This window comes from Piliocolobus tephrosceles, chromosome 3 (assembly GCF_002776525.5).
Source record: "Piliocolobus tephrosceles isolate RC106 chromosome 3, ASM277652v3, whole genome shotgun sequence".
Classification (NCBI taxonomy): Eukaryota; Metazoa; Chordata; class Mammalia; order Primates; family Cercopithecidae; genus Piliocolobus; species Piliocolobus tephrosceles.
The window spans coordinates 4716970-4731906 of NC_045436.1; the positions used below are offsets into that span (position 1 = coordinate 4716970).

The following is a 14937-nucleotide window of genomic DNA, read 5'->3' on the forward strand; positions in this document are numbered from 1 at the left end:
ATTTTGCCCACAGGGCACGTTTGGCAATGTTTGGAGACATTTTTGGCTGTCAGGCTGGGGCAGGGTGCTGGCATCTGTTAGGTAGAGGACAGAGCTACTGCTAAAGTACTCTGTTCCCAAAGCGACACAGCTGAGAGCCTGAAACCTAGCAAGTGCTCAATAAATGTTTGTGGAAAGGAAAAGACAATAAAAAGGAAGGAAGGAATCACACAATTGGCTGCAGAGAGAGCTACAGTAGGATGACTAGACTCTTGTAATTATATTTGCTGAAAGCTTCAGAGTACTTTCTTCTCTTCTGTGTTTACACAGTTTTCTTATCCGAAAGGAGAAATTCCAGGAATAAAATTTTAAAGGTCTACATTTTCGCAGTATATATTTTCATTAATTAGGGAAATCCTGAAAAACACAAAAAAGAACAAAAGGACCCCTAATTATACCACCTAAATATCTACAGAGAATAATAAATAGCAGCCCCTGTTTTGCTGATCTCATCCCACTGTGCCTAAATAACATCTGCTAATTAGTTGGTGCCCATTCTTTCATAAGTTTTCAAAGTTCTTTTTTTGTTTTTTTCTTTCAGATGAGAGTCTCGCTCTTGTTGCCCAAGCTGGAGTGCAATGGCGCAATCTCGGCTCACAGCAACTTCCGCCTCCCAGATTCAAGCAATTCTCCTGCCTCAGCCTCCTGGGTAGCTGGGATTATAGGCACCCGCCACCATGCCCAGCTAATTTTGTTGTATTTTTAGTAGAGATGGGGTTTCACCATGTTGGCCGGGCTGGTCTCGAACTCCAGACTTCAGGTGATCCACCTGCTTTGGCCTTCCAAAGTGTTGGGATTACAGGTGTGGGCCACCGGGCCTAGCCTTTTCTAAGTTTATAAAGAACAATTTATACCTTTAAACTTTAGATATAGAATATCAAGATGGCTTCAAAATTGCCTATTTGAGACATTCTTTCTTTCCTAATATTAAAAGCACAGCAGTCCATTGGAGGTATATATGTATACTCACACACACACGCATGCACACACACGTACACACATATTATTGTGTACTATGAGAAACAAATGATCGTACTTTAAAGATAATCTTTATTGAGATATCATACTGCTGAAGTTTAGAACCATCTCCTTGGGTCTCCTTGGGGGTTTAGGCAACTGCAAAGTTAGAGGGAACACGGGCCTCTCTAAGACCCGCTGCACTCCTGACACTAGTTGCAGGTTCGGGGGATTGGTCCCAAAACCACCCTTGACTTCAGTTATTCACTAGAGGGACTCACAGAGCTCGCTGAGAACTGGGATACTCACAGCTGTGGTTTACTATAGGGAAAGGTTACAGATTAAAATCAGCCAAGGGAAGAAGCACAAAGAGCAGAATGCAGGAAAAACACCCAACGTAGAGCTTCTGTTGTTCTCTCCCCATGGAGTCTTAGACGTCATTTTCTCAGTATGTGTCTGTAACAATAGGCATGGAATATTGCCAAGCAGGGAAGTTCTCATGAGGCTCCATCATGCAGGTGTGATTGATGGCCTGTGCGGCTGACCTCAGTCTCTGGCAAGCTGATACTGTGTGACTCAAACCCCCTACGCGACATCCCATTGTTGGTCTTTCTGATGGGGTCAGCTCCACCCTAAACACTATCTGGCATGGCTAGATCCAACCTTACATGACATTGTTAGACTACTAGCTTAATCCAAGGCCCCAGGTAAACAAAGTCACTCCTATCTCTTATGACATCCAAGGGCTTAGATGTTACCACCTAGAAGCTGAGGGCAAAGGCCAGACCTCTTCGGGCATAAATTTAAATTCTTTATTGCACATGTATACATACAACCTATATGTAGCCATTTTAAGTGTACAGTTCAGGCTGGGTGCCATGGCTCATGCCTGTCATCCTAGCACTTTGGGAGGATGAGGCGGGCAGATTACCTGAGGTCAGGCGTTCGAGACCAGCCTGGCCAACATGGTGAAACCCGGTCTCTACTAAAAATACACAAATTAGCTGGGCATGGTGGCACGTCTCTGTAGTTCCATCTACTTGGAGGCTGAGGTGGGAGAATCGCTTGAACCCAGAGGTGGAGGTTGCAGTGAGCCAAGATTGCGCCGCTGCATTCCAGCCTAGGCAGCAGAGTGAGGCTCCATCCAAAAAAAAAAAAAAGAGAGAGAGAAGAAAAAGTGTACCGTTTAATGAGTTTTGAAAAAATGTATACATCTGTGTAACCACCACCACAATCAAGAGAAAGGACATTCCCAGCACCCCAGTAAGTTCCCTCTTGTTCCCTTGTGGTCAGTTCCTCTCTGCCCCCTGGCTGGTTTCCCCTTTTTAGAATTCCATGTATAAAGGGAATCATACAATGTACATGATTTGCTCTCTGGCTCCTTTCAGGCAGCATGTTTTTGGGATTCATGCATAGTGTGCCAGCCGTGTGTTAGTGCTAGGTAGTATTTCATCTCCTATGTATGTGCCGCAATGTGTCTATATATTCACCTGTTCAACGTTTGGGCTGTTTCCAGTTTTAGGCTACTTTGGACAAAGCTGCTATAAACATTCACATATATGTGTTTGTGTAGACATATGTTTTCATTTATTTTGGGTAAATCGCTTGGAGTGGAATTGTTGGGTTGGATGGTAATCATATGTTTAATTTATAAGAAACTGCCAAACTGTTTCTATCGTGGTTTTAACATTTTACATTCCTGCCAGTAAAGTATGAGAATCCAATTGCTTCACAGCCTTTCTAGCACCTCAGGCTTTCCAAATTTAGCCATTTTCATGGGTGTATAGAGTAATTACTTATTGTGGTTTTAATTTGCATTCCCTGGTGAATTTTTATGAGTTTACTGGCAACCATACATCTTCTTTTGTGAATCTGATGAGATTCTTTGTCTATTTTCAACTGGATTGTCTGTCTTCTCATTGATTTGTAGGAGTTCTTTCTATTTTTTGGATATATCCTTTTCCAGATATGTATGTTTGTAGCTTGCTTTTTAAAATCTCTTAATGGTATCTTTTGAAAAGCAGATTTAATTTTGATGAAACTGAAGAAAACTACATTTTAAAATGGTGCTGTGAACTCCGAATACATTTATAGCTGTTTCGTTGCCATCCAAAAATTCTACAAAAGTTATCTAACAGGAAACTGATGAATTTCAGGGGGGTGCCCACTTACAAAGCCTTTCTCCTAAAATTAAGCAGTGTTAATGGTAATATTACACAGTTTCTCACAGATCATCAACTAAGTCCTTCTTTGGTGGGAAAGGCAGATGCTTTACAAGAAATAGGTATTAATTCTACTTCCTACTCTATTTTTTCTTTACATAGTAGACACAAAAACCGTTAAAGTTGGCTGGGTGTGGTAGCTCACACATGTAATCCCAGCACTTTGAGAGGCTGAGATGGGTGGATCATCTTAGGTCAGGAGTTCAAGACCAGCCTGGGCAACATGGTGAAACCCCATCTCTACTAAAAATACAAAAGTTAGCTGGGCACGGTGGCGCATGCCTGTAATCCCAGCTACTCGGGAGGCTAAGGTAGAAGAATCACTTGAGCCCAGGAGGCGGAGGTTGCAGCGAGCCAAGATTGCACCATTGCACTCCAGCCTGGGCAACAGAGTGAGACTCTATCTCAAAATAATAATAATAAAATTTTTTTAAAAATTTAAAACCATTTAAGCAACCAAATAATACAATATTGGCTACTACATTGTTTGGCTGCTACATTTTAGGCACTGTGCTAAAATAAATTAATCCTCTAGGAAACTCTGTGAAGTAGATATTTTTGTCTTCATATTCAGATACCCAGATAAGGACAGTGAGTTCAGAGAAATTAAATACCTGGATGAATATCACACAAAGAGGTGGCTAAGCTGTGATTCCAAGCTAGGTCTAACTCCAAAGCTGGTGTTCTTCATTAATATTCTGTATCTGCTCAGGACATGTACAAATCAAATCATGGACATTTGATTTTAGATATACCGAATGTGGATTTTGGCAGATTGTAGAGGGAGTGGAGGCTGAGGAGAGGGGATGGCGGACAAAGGTTAGGTCTGGAACTGATTTTCGTAGGGGCTGCTCATGCCTCCAGTTCCTAATCCCCTAGATAGGCTGGAAAACTTTATGAGGGTCGGAGTAGCCAAGCCAAATTGAATCAATTTAAACACATGCAGAAGCAGAACTGCTTCAGATAATCTAACCAGTTAACAGGACATTCAGCTTATTACATGCTCTGCCGGAATTTCACGAGATCCTTCTTTTGTTAAAGAACATTGAGAGTGACTTCCTCAAACTTTATGCTAAGGCTTGATCTAACGTTTCACATGTAATCAATACTTTTCTTGCTACCACTTCTGTCAGATCTCCTCGTGAAAGTAATTATTTGTAATTATTTGAAATCTTATCCTGGTGATTAACACAATGAATGCCCAACTCTCTTTTGAAACGTTTAATGCATGTTATTTTCCAACTTGGCAGACGTGAAATTCCTGTAGTTTACTGAAGCTGCAAGTTTGAGACTTTGGCAATCTCATATTAGTAGTCACACATTCTACTAAGGCCCTCCCTTCTACTGGATGCCCTGAGTGGATGTCACTTGCACAGCAAACATCATCTGCTCAGTGAGATCATTAAGTTATAACTGCTTTAATCAGCAATATAGTGTCCGCTATTGTATACTTCTGCTGAATTCTAACTCTGTGAATTTTCCTTTTTACAGTTACATGTTGCATTTGAAAATCCAGATGATCTTGACTAGTCAGACTGAAATGAATTAAAGACTGAGCATAACCTATTAGAAGTTATGCACTTATTAATAAAAAGACAAATCTGTGTTTTCCCCCTTCTTTAAAAATGAAGCACCAAAACAATAAGTTAGTTTTAGAATGCATTAATATGGTATTCAACTGCATTGTGGAAGGAAGAAGTAAATTAGAAAGAAAGTGATAGTTATATGTGCTTAGAAATCGGCTGCTTTCAACCAAGGGAAAAAGGAACCCTTACATAAAGGCCAATGCTTTTTTTTTTTTTTTATTGCAAAAGAATATTTAAAAGATAGTTAAAAGACTTTCAAGTCTTTTAAGAAATGACAGTTAAAAGAGAATTTTGCAGCCTTTTCTTTTATCATAAACTATAACAGGAGCTGAAATCCACAATTTCCTGAAATTTTGTCCCATTTAAGCTTCCAAAATGTTTCTTATTTTTAAACCTGAAAAACATTAAAACACCTTTATCCTGAGAAGTTTGTGTCATGTTCATATCTGCTCTGATCCTCCCACAATCCACTATTTGATTATTAAAGGTAATTGGCACTTAGCATCAAATATTTAATACACTGATATCTAAGTATCTAATTTTCTTACTATCAGGCAGGATTTTAGACTTCTTATAAAGTTTTCGTGCTTATCTGATTGCTGCTGCTTATAATTAAGGCCTCAATAATCATAAAAACATTCCAATAAATGTTTCAGATATAAAAGAAATTTAAGCAATTTTTTAAAATATAGGGTGAAAAAATGACAATAGGCATGTCTTCCTCCCTCTCTGAACATATCCCCTAAAAAAACTCTCCTGAAAAAAGTTTCTCATGAGAAATAATCACGAATATACTCTCTGTGCCTCACAAAAGAGTTGTAAATATAAAAAAAGAAGTCAGATAAAATATAGACACTAAAAAGGGAGAAAAGACATATAAATAATATAGTCTGTTCTTTTGGAATCCTATTTTCGAAGTGCTTTACAAATTACCATATTCTTCTAGTATTTTGTGAGTTAAGTAGATACTTAATATTCTTAGTATTTGGCAACTCAGATCATAAAGAGGTAAAATACACTAAATTGTCCACATCCCTTGAGCCTACAGCTGAGGCAGTGAGAGAACCCATGTCCCAGGACTCAGCTTTAGTACTTTGTCCACGCTCTTTTCCTCTGTCCATGGTGCTCTGCCTGGGGGATGTAGATAGCCATCCCACCCTACAGGGGTTAACTGGGCCAACTGAGAAGGGCCATGACAAAGAATAGCTTAGGCATCACTCGACATCAGGCATAGAAAGAGAACAACGAATGGGTAAGAAGAGTCAAGTGATATTGATCGGTGGCTCCCCAGGGTTGAATTCAGAACATGTTCTGCTGTCTCTTGGGTGCCAAGTTTTGACGGAAAGGGCAAAGGACAACTTGAACAATGTGGGGTGGGCGGGTGAAATCTCCATTCATTGTTGTTCACGTGGGAATGGAGGGCTCGGAATGAGGGAGATCTTGACAAGGCTCCCTGCCAGTAGCGGCCTCTTGTTTCTTATCAAAAACTGAATACTCAGTCCTCCTTTCTCTTCACCGCTAGGGTTGGAAAGTATTGGGAGAGCATATCGGTACCAGAGGGCAGAGATATTGTGTGTAGAGGACCTTTGTGCTTAATGGGAAAAAAATAGAATGAAAAGAGGAGATTCCAAAGGAAAGAACAAGACTTAGAAGTTGGAAAACGGAAAACAGACTAAATGAAAAAGAATAAGCAAGAAAGTGGCCCTGGGTCTAGAAAACACTAATTTTTTTCTTTTGCCAGAGGGTGGAAGGTCCAATGTAAAGGAAACACACACACACACACACACACACACACACACACACATACACTTCAAGCAGCTCATGTAAGGAAAGAATAGGCACAACTTACATATACATTAGTAGGGCGTGGGTCAAATACATTATGGTACATCCATACAATAGAATACCATATAGGCTTTTAAAACGATTTAAGTATACAAACATTGGCGCAGACATCTAAGATTGATTTACTGAAAAAATAAAATGGCAGATTAATTTTTAAGATATAATTTTATTCTAAAAATAATACAGGTATAGAATATGTATAGAATAATATATATAGAAAATAATATGGAGGGTAAAGCATCAAGCAGCCAAAGGTAGTTATTTCTGGAGGGAGAAAGGGAGAAGGAGGAGAAATTTTTGTGGAAGGTGATTATGTTTTATATTGCACATTTTTGTGTTTATTTGAAACTTTCTTTTTTTAGATGGAGTCTTGTTCTGTTGCCCAGGCTGGAGTGTAGTGGTGTGATCTTGGCTCAGTGCAACCTCTGCCTCCCGGGTTCAAGTGATTCTCCTGCTTCAGTCTCCCAAGTAGCTGGGACTACAGGTGCGCCACCATGCCCAGCTAATTTTTGTATTTTTAGTAGAGACATGGTTTCACTATGTTGGCCAGACTGGTCTCGAACTCCTGACCTCATGATCTGCCTGCCTCGGCCTCCCAAAGTGCTGGGATTACAGGCGTGAGCCACTGCTCCTGGCCTATTTGAAACTTTTAAAAATAAAAATTATATCATTTCCATTGTGTATTAGAAATAAATCAATAAGAAGTATAGAAATAAGTTATATTGCAAAGAAGAAACATAATACATAGGTTAAAAAAAGAAAAATTTTATAATTTGCAGTAAAACTTAACATTGAAGTAATCTATACACAGATGTCTGTATCTATGAAATGGTGATCCCAAAGTAAGAGTTTTAATTTCATTTAAAGAATGTTTGTCTTAAATTGACATGAGTGGTGAATTTTTAAAAGGTGATAATTATAGAAGTGTATTATACTTTATTAGCTCAAAACTGGATATTAGATATAATCCATAACATACCTATTGATGTAATTGATATTTTTCAGTAATTGAGTATTTTCTTCTGATCAATTTGAATTATTCTCTCCAGCTCTTATATTTGGGTAAATCTTATAAAGTAACTCTAATTGCTTTAATTTAAAGACAGTCCTTCCAACAAGAGACTCACAAAACACTAAGAGGAAAGGGAGAGCAGTAAAATTTTACAAATATGTATTGAAATACATGAACAGCATATTTTAAATCAAGTCGTTAGAAAACAGTGGAATTTGGAAGCCATCTAACTGGACTGCAATAGTCAACCTGCATAGATGGGCCCAACTGCTCTAACTTTTGAAGTAAGTAGACTAGGTTACATGTGAAACATACAGTAATGACAATTTCACCTGGGATTTTGGATATTCTTCCACTTATCATTTAGGAAAAACCCTTACATGAAATCAGACCAAGAAGCTATCCAGGGCATTGTAAAATCTCAGCCGCAGCCATACCAAAAAGAAAAAGAAAAAGAAGTGTAGGCCGAGCACGGTGGCCCACGCCTGTAATCCCAGCACTTTGGCAGGCCGAAGCGAGTGGATCACCTGAGGTCGGGAGTTCAAGACCAGCCTGACCAACACGGTGAAACCCTCTCTCTACTAAAAATACAAAATTAGCCGAGCGTGGTGGCGCATGCCTGTAATCCCAGCTACTCAGAAGGCAGAGGCAGGAGAATTGCTTGAACCTGGGAGGCGGAGGTTTCGGTGATCAGAGATGGCGCCACTGCACTCCAGCCTGGACAACAAGAGCGAAACTCCGTCTCAAAAATAAAAAGTGTAAATCTTTTGTTGTGTACAAAATCACACAGAAGCTATGTTCCCATCTGTTTGCATATGGCAGTCAGGTAGATAGAATTCTATTTAATAGGATGTCATAAACAGTCCACTCACATAGAGCTGGGACCCTGTCCCAAATTAATGTAAGCATAAGAAGAATTTCTAAGCTGGAAAAACTTACATGTATTTATGATTGTGGACACTTTTGAAGGCTTGTCTTATACATTTCAGGCTTAAGTAAAACTTCAGAGACATTTCTCCCCATAGTATTTTAAAATTAGAGGCCAGGCAGAAAAGAATTAAAAGGCTAGGATGAGGAAAGTCAGTAGGGGCAGAGCTGGGGGTTTGTTAACACCTAGAACAGTGCGAAGAGGTGACAGGAAACGGTCCCCTTCGGACATCTGGACCAAGGTGAGGCACTGAGGAAACCCAACGGGAGACACTGCTCTCAGACGGGAAGAGTTGCTGGCTGTAAACAACTCAGGCCGTCTTGTCTTGGGAGAACAGTTAAGGAATTGACACCATGAGGGCAACTGACTTCTGAGATAACTAAACGCACCTCTACTTGGCCACTTAGCTCCTCACCAGGCCCCAGGGTCCCACCCTTCCCGGGTTGCCTTCCCAGCATGCCCCGCGCTTTTCCCGGCGTGCCCTGCTGCCGCTCCCCAAGCTGGTCTCCCGGAGGCCTCCGAGCGCTCCTCCGCCATCTGCAGCTCCCTGCAGACTTGCAGGCTCAGACGGGAGCTGTCCACCGCCTGCATCAGGAAAAGGGCTTGCGTGCGTGCAGTAACTACCTTCTTCAACGTGAGATTCCCCCAGGTCCCTTAAATGTTTGGGAAATTTCCCTAACCCCCTCCCATTCCATGTGACCTTCAAAATCCTGAAAAACCTATGGCCTCAAGGCTTACCCACCTGGGAACAAGTCTCGTTTCCAAAAGTCAATCAACCTCAGGTTAAGCAATCTAGGGAGAACACCTGCTCAGGATCAAAACGTTTCCTCTTCATTCCTTTGCGGAAATCTTCAGCTTTAGCCTATCTTGAGCTATTATTCATTGTCTAATTGCTTTGTTCCCTAGTAACTCAAATGAAATCAAATTCTGCAGAAACCGAGTTTCGCTGTGTCTGGAGGAACAAGGAATGCAAAGGTCGTGTGAAGAAACGAACCATTCACCTTTTCCAGTTGTAGCATAGAAGTAAATACAAACTTTACCCAATTGTATTGTTGATACAATGAATGTGTGACATTAAGAATTTAGAATTTATAACCTATGTGTTCATTAACGAGCTTGAATCTAGAAATAATCTTGTTGGTTGGTAGCCTAATTGTGATTATCCTGTGCATTTTAAAAATGAAGAAACAATCTGTGAAAGCTTACGAGACTTTCTAAAGCCTCACATCTAGTAAGTAGCAGAACTAAGGACTCAAACCCAGGACTTCTCACTTTATTACCTATGTTAAGAAATTCTTTTTTAAAAAAAGTCATTGAAGTTATTATTCAAAGCCCTTCACTTATGTTTATTTTGATTAATATAAATGACTGTTCTATGATGACAAATATCCTTTTCTTTGAGGATAGTCTGATAAAAAAACCACAACACATCCATATATAGAGAGATAGACACTGTAGATACAGAGATATTATCTATACAGAGAGAGAGAAAGAGAGAGAGATACAATGTAAGTGTACAATATAGGAAAGGCAGTTGTAGGGAAAGAAAGATAAAGAGAAAAAGAGAAAGGGAGATCACAAGGTGATACGGCTCAAAAGAGGGACCTCTCAGTTGGGAGGACGTCTGGGGATTTGGGATGATGCTGGGCCACTTGTGGTTGGTAATACCAGGATCACACTAATAATTCTCGTGTCTCAGGCTCAGCCCCACCTGGCCCTTCTGGAGCCTTTCAAGCCCATGGATCTCCGAGGGTAACTTCAGCCTGACTTTGGAGTACAAGGTGGAGAAAAGACAAGACATATTACTCAGGATGGGTAATGAGTATGTCGTATACCAAGAGATCTGGCATATATGATTAGGATTAATGGCTTTTATCATCACCCTGGGTTTGATCAGATTTTTTTTATGTGCTTTTAACGTCTAATGTTAGAAAAGTAAATTCCTGGAAAATTAGTTAAAGGCTGGATTATTTCTCCATTTTGAAGTATAGGCTAAGGATACTTTTACCAGAGTTTGAGAGCTTACTTTATAATAATACCAGATATTTTCTGAGGGAATATGATATTAAAGATTTTGACAGTAATGAAGGGAACAGAGGTGATGAAAAATACTGTTTTTCCTGCACTATATATCCTGGTCTGTATTTTAAAGATAAACTAATCTATTGGAAAAGATGTTGATGTAAGAAATTAAAGTCTTTAAAAACAAGCTCTAAACATTGTACTTTTTAAAAAGAGGATAAGAATATCATCCTGAAATACTTTTTGAATATTACATGTGATTTCATTACATACTAAAATAATTTAAGTATCCAATTAAACACAGATTTGTGAGGAAAACAGATGGTTCTGTTTAGGGATTTGAAGAATTAATGCTAAAATGCAATGAAACAAACCCAGATTTATAACAGTAGACATAGTATTATTTCTAAAACACATAATTAGAAAAATATATTTAGCCAATATAGATTTTTTTTTGTTTTTGAAGAATACGTCATTTAGTAAAAATTACAAAGTCCTGAACAAAGAGGTCTAAAGTCATTAATACATAAACACTTTGATTGTAAGCCTTCCCATTGTAGTTACCTGTAGGAGTAAATAAAGGAGCTTTATTAAATGTAAGTCCCCATCTTTTCTACCTAAGTCTTTTAGACTTTTAGTTTCCTTGGAAATTTCACCCACTAAAATCAAAATGTGATTGCTAAATCAGTATTAAGATAGTAAGAATCCTACTGTGGGTTTTTTTCTAGATTATTTATTTTTAATTTCTTCTTGGATTCTATATACAAACACTATGCTTTGATATTTTGAAACTTAAATAACAGAAAAGGAGAATTTCTATAATGGGATTCCTACTTATTTTATGTCTATGAAAGCTACTTTGCTTGTTTATTTGCTATATACAGACAGAAAAATGTATGGAACTAATTTAAAAAACCCAATATATTTTCTGTTATGGAATTTAAAATAAGCCTGACAGTAACTTATTTTTTTGTCCTTGGGGAGAAATATCAGAAGCTAGTTTCCTCTCTGAGGGCAGATCAAATTTATTGTGTGACAGATGATTTCTTAAACACACTGGATCTGTTCTAAAATACTATCTTTGGGACACAGGCCTTCAAACTACCTTCTAGGTGAAGGAGATCTTTGGGATACTTAAGAATGTAAGCTGTCTTGGATAAAGTCTGAGATGAACTATCCTGATTTCAAAATCCACTTACAGAGTATTGTCTAAAGGTTAGCTTTGAGTGTGTTGACTTTGTCATAATCTTATCGTACGTTAATATTTAAGTTTCTGTGGAAGGATTGTGGAGAAATCTGCTAGAGAAAGTGTGCAACATGGTAAAGAGAGTTGTAGGAAGAGAAATGGCAGCCCTGCTCAAGCAGTGAGAATTAATAAAATGGTCATCTGGAGGTTTCCAGAGACAGCTGGCAAGGTTCAAATTCAAGCTCTACTAGGTAATAACTGTGTAAGGTTTCACTGTACAATGGAGATAATATATAGTACATTTACCTCATAGTGTTGTTGTAAGGATTATAGAAATACAGGTAATGTGTATGGCATGTAGTAAGCAGTCAACAAATGTTTGCTATTATCATTATAGCTGAAAACTTAAACTACTTACCTCTACTTGTAGAGACAGTGAGTGATGAGCTAAAAATATGGCCTAGATAGTTATGTTTGAGGTTTCTTTTATAATCTTAATCCATCTGGTGTCATACTAATTTTCCTTGTTATACTACCTATAATGTAACCTCCACCCCCCCAATTGTCTAGCCTATATACCCTTTCAGAATTCTCTTACCCTAATGTTCATCTGGGTTTTTTGTTCACTCCTCCAAACTCTTACGCTTCCCCTTGTTGTAAAATCCTCCAACTGTACCCTTCAGAATTCTCAACCCATGAGGCACAAACTCTTCTCCATCCTCCACCCTTTTAAATACTATGATCTAGTTTAATCACAAACCGGCTTTGTGTCCAGGACATTACTTCCTTTTTCAGGAGGAAGCTGCTCATTTGCCTCGCTCTTTAGTGCGATTTCCAGACTCTTTCCCTTTAACTTTCTTCGCCCGCAGTCACCTCAGAGATCTCACTGACACTATTAGAACAGTGTTGGGAATGATAATAATTGATATTGGTAGGGTTAAATGGGGTCAATGCATGTAAAATGTCTGGCATAGTGCTAAGAACATATGAAATTCTCAGTAAATTTTAGTTTTTGCTATTATATTTACCTTCTAAGTGAAGGAGGTCTTTGGGGGTTACTTAGAATGTAAACTCTCTGGGAAGTCTGAGATGAACTGTGATATCCAAAATAACTACACCTAAGAAATCATGAATGGAGCCCATTTCTGACTATTATCTCCTATCTGTTCTAGTCCACTGACCTTCCTGCTGTTTCCCAGTTCTATCCCTGCACACATGTTCTCTCTTCCCTCTCTAAGCTGGAGCACAGTTTAGATTCTATTTTCCCATGAGTCATTTTTTGGTCAGTATTCTAGACTCGCTTGCTTTGTTGTCTTTTGACACATTCTCAAACCTAGATGTGCCCAACTGCTCATCTTGTCTTCACCTGCACCCAGGCTGCTTAGTGCTGCTGGGGAAAATCATACTACTGAGTAGGCTTACATTACTGTAAATTCATTGTCACCAGCTTCACCTGGATTCCTAGTATTTCCTGTCAATTTCTTGTCAATCCTCACTATGTTTTATTAGTCAACTCTATATTCCATTCTCCACTGTGCTTATTTCAAACCTTTTTCAATCTCTTCAAAGCACACATTCTCTACTGGTATGTTTATGGCAGCACTATTCACAATAATAAAGATATGGAATCAACCTAAGTGTCCATCAACAGAGGATTAGATAAAGAAAATATGGTATATATACACAGTGGAATACTATTTAGCTTTTAAAAAAAGAATGAAATCATGTCTTTTGCAGCAACATGAATGAACCTGGAGACCATTAGCTTAAGTGAAACAACTCAGACACAGAAGACAGATACCACACGCTTTCACTAATAAGTGGGAGCTAAAAAAATGTGTCCACATGGATGTAGCATGTGGAATGATGGACAGTGGAGACTCAGAGGGTGGGGACTGAGGGGGTGGGAGGCAGGGTGGAGGATCGGGGGTTACTTGGTGGATACAGCGTGTGTTGTTCCAGTGATGCACTGAAGGCCCTGACGTCACCACAACGCAATATATCCATGTAGCAAATTTGCACTTGTACCCCAGGAATATATACAAATAAATACATAAAAGCTCCTCTTTATGTTGTTATTATTTCTTTATTCTTTTTTAAGTTGACATAAAATTGTATATATTTATCATATACAACATGTTTTGGAATATGTATATATTGTGTAATGGCTTAAACTAATTAACATATGCCTTATTTCACATAATAAAAATTCCTCTTTTCTCAAGTACATATACCCTTACAATAGAAATGAGTTAGTCATTTGTTCATTGACTGAATATATATTGAGTACCTTCTGGTTGCTGTTACAGATTCTAGGGATACGATGGTGAACAGGCGAATGGAATGGTGAAGTCAAGTCCTGGAGATGACTGGTGTGAGTCCCCAGTTGTACCAAACCTGTTTTCATGGAGTTTACACAAGAAGTGGAGACAAAAGACAGACAATAACCAAGTAGTCAGTAAACCAATAAAATAATTTCAGACAGTGGTAAGAGAGATAAGATAATAATAGCAGTGTGATAAGATAGAGACGGGACACTGAGGTGGGAGACTGACTTTGGTGGTTAGGGAAAGCCTCATTTTATCCAATACAGTGAAGGTAGTTTCACTGTTAAAAAAAATACATTTTACATTAAAAAGAGTATATGCATATTTATTTACTTAATCGATTTTCAAAATAGCCTTTCTTATTATACAGATGAAAACCGAGGCTCAGGGAATTAAGGAAATTGCCCAAGGCCACACATAGCTACTAAATGACAGAGCTGGGATTCAAACGTTGGTCCAGTTAACCCAAAGCCCGTGCTGCCTCCACTATACCATATTGCCACTCACCAAGACGGGCTCTTGAGAAAAAGGGCTTGTGTTACTGTTAGGTTCGAACAATCTTTTTTAGTATGTTTGAGGCCTTTTTTAACCTGTTTTCTACATCAAAAATAGTAATACACAGTATTTATGTGATGTTTTTCCAGGCACTTTTGTTACCATTATCTCACTATCACGTAACCACTCAGTAAGATACAGAGCACTAAAATACCATTGAGACCACTTTTATAACTGAAATGTAAAAGTTGAGTGATTTTCCATGATTACATAGCTGTGGAATGGTGGATATAAACCAGATTCGGATTTCTTGACTTT

General features: G+C 38.7%; 1 long non-coding RNA gene across 1 annotated transcript in view; it reads right to left on the minus strand.

Annotated features, from left to right (window-relative positions):
* The window catches only part of LOC111548457, a 56187-nt gene that overhangs the window by 12970 nt on the left and 28280 nt on the right, over positions 1–14937 (minus strand). The window contains exons 6-7 of the long non-coding RNA XR_002733429.2: positions 9332–9541; positions 7629–7782 (exon numbers count right to left, since the gene is read on the minus strand). This is a non-coding gene — a long non-coding RNA (uncharacterized LOC111548457). The remainder of the gene's footprint in view (positions 1–7628; positions 7783–9331; positions 9542–14937) is intronic.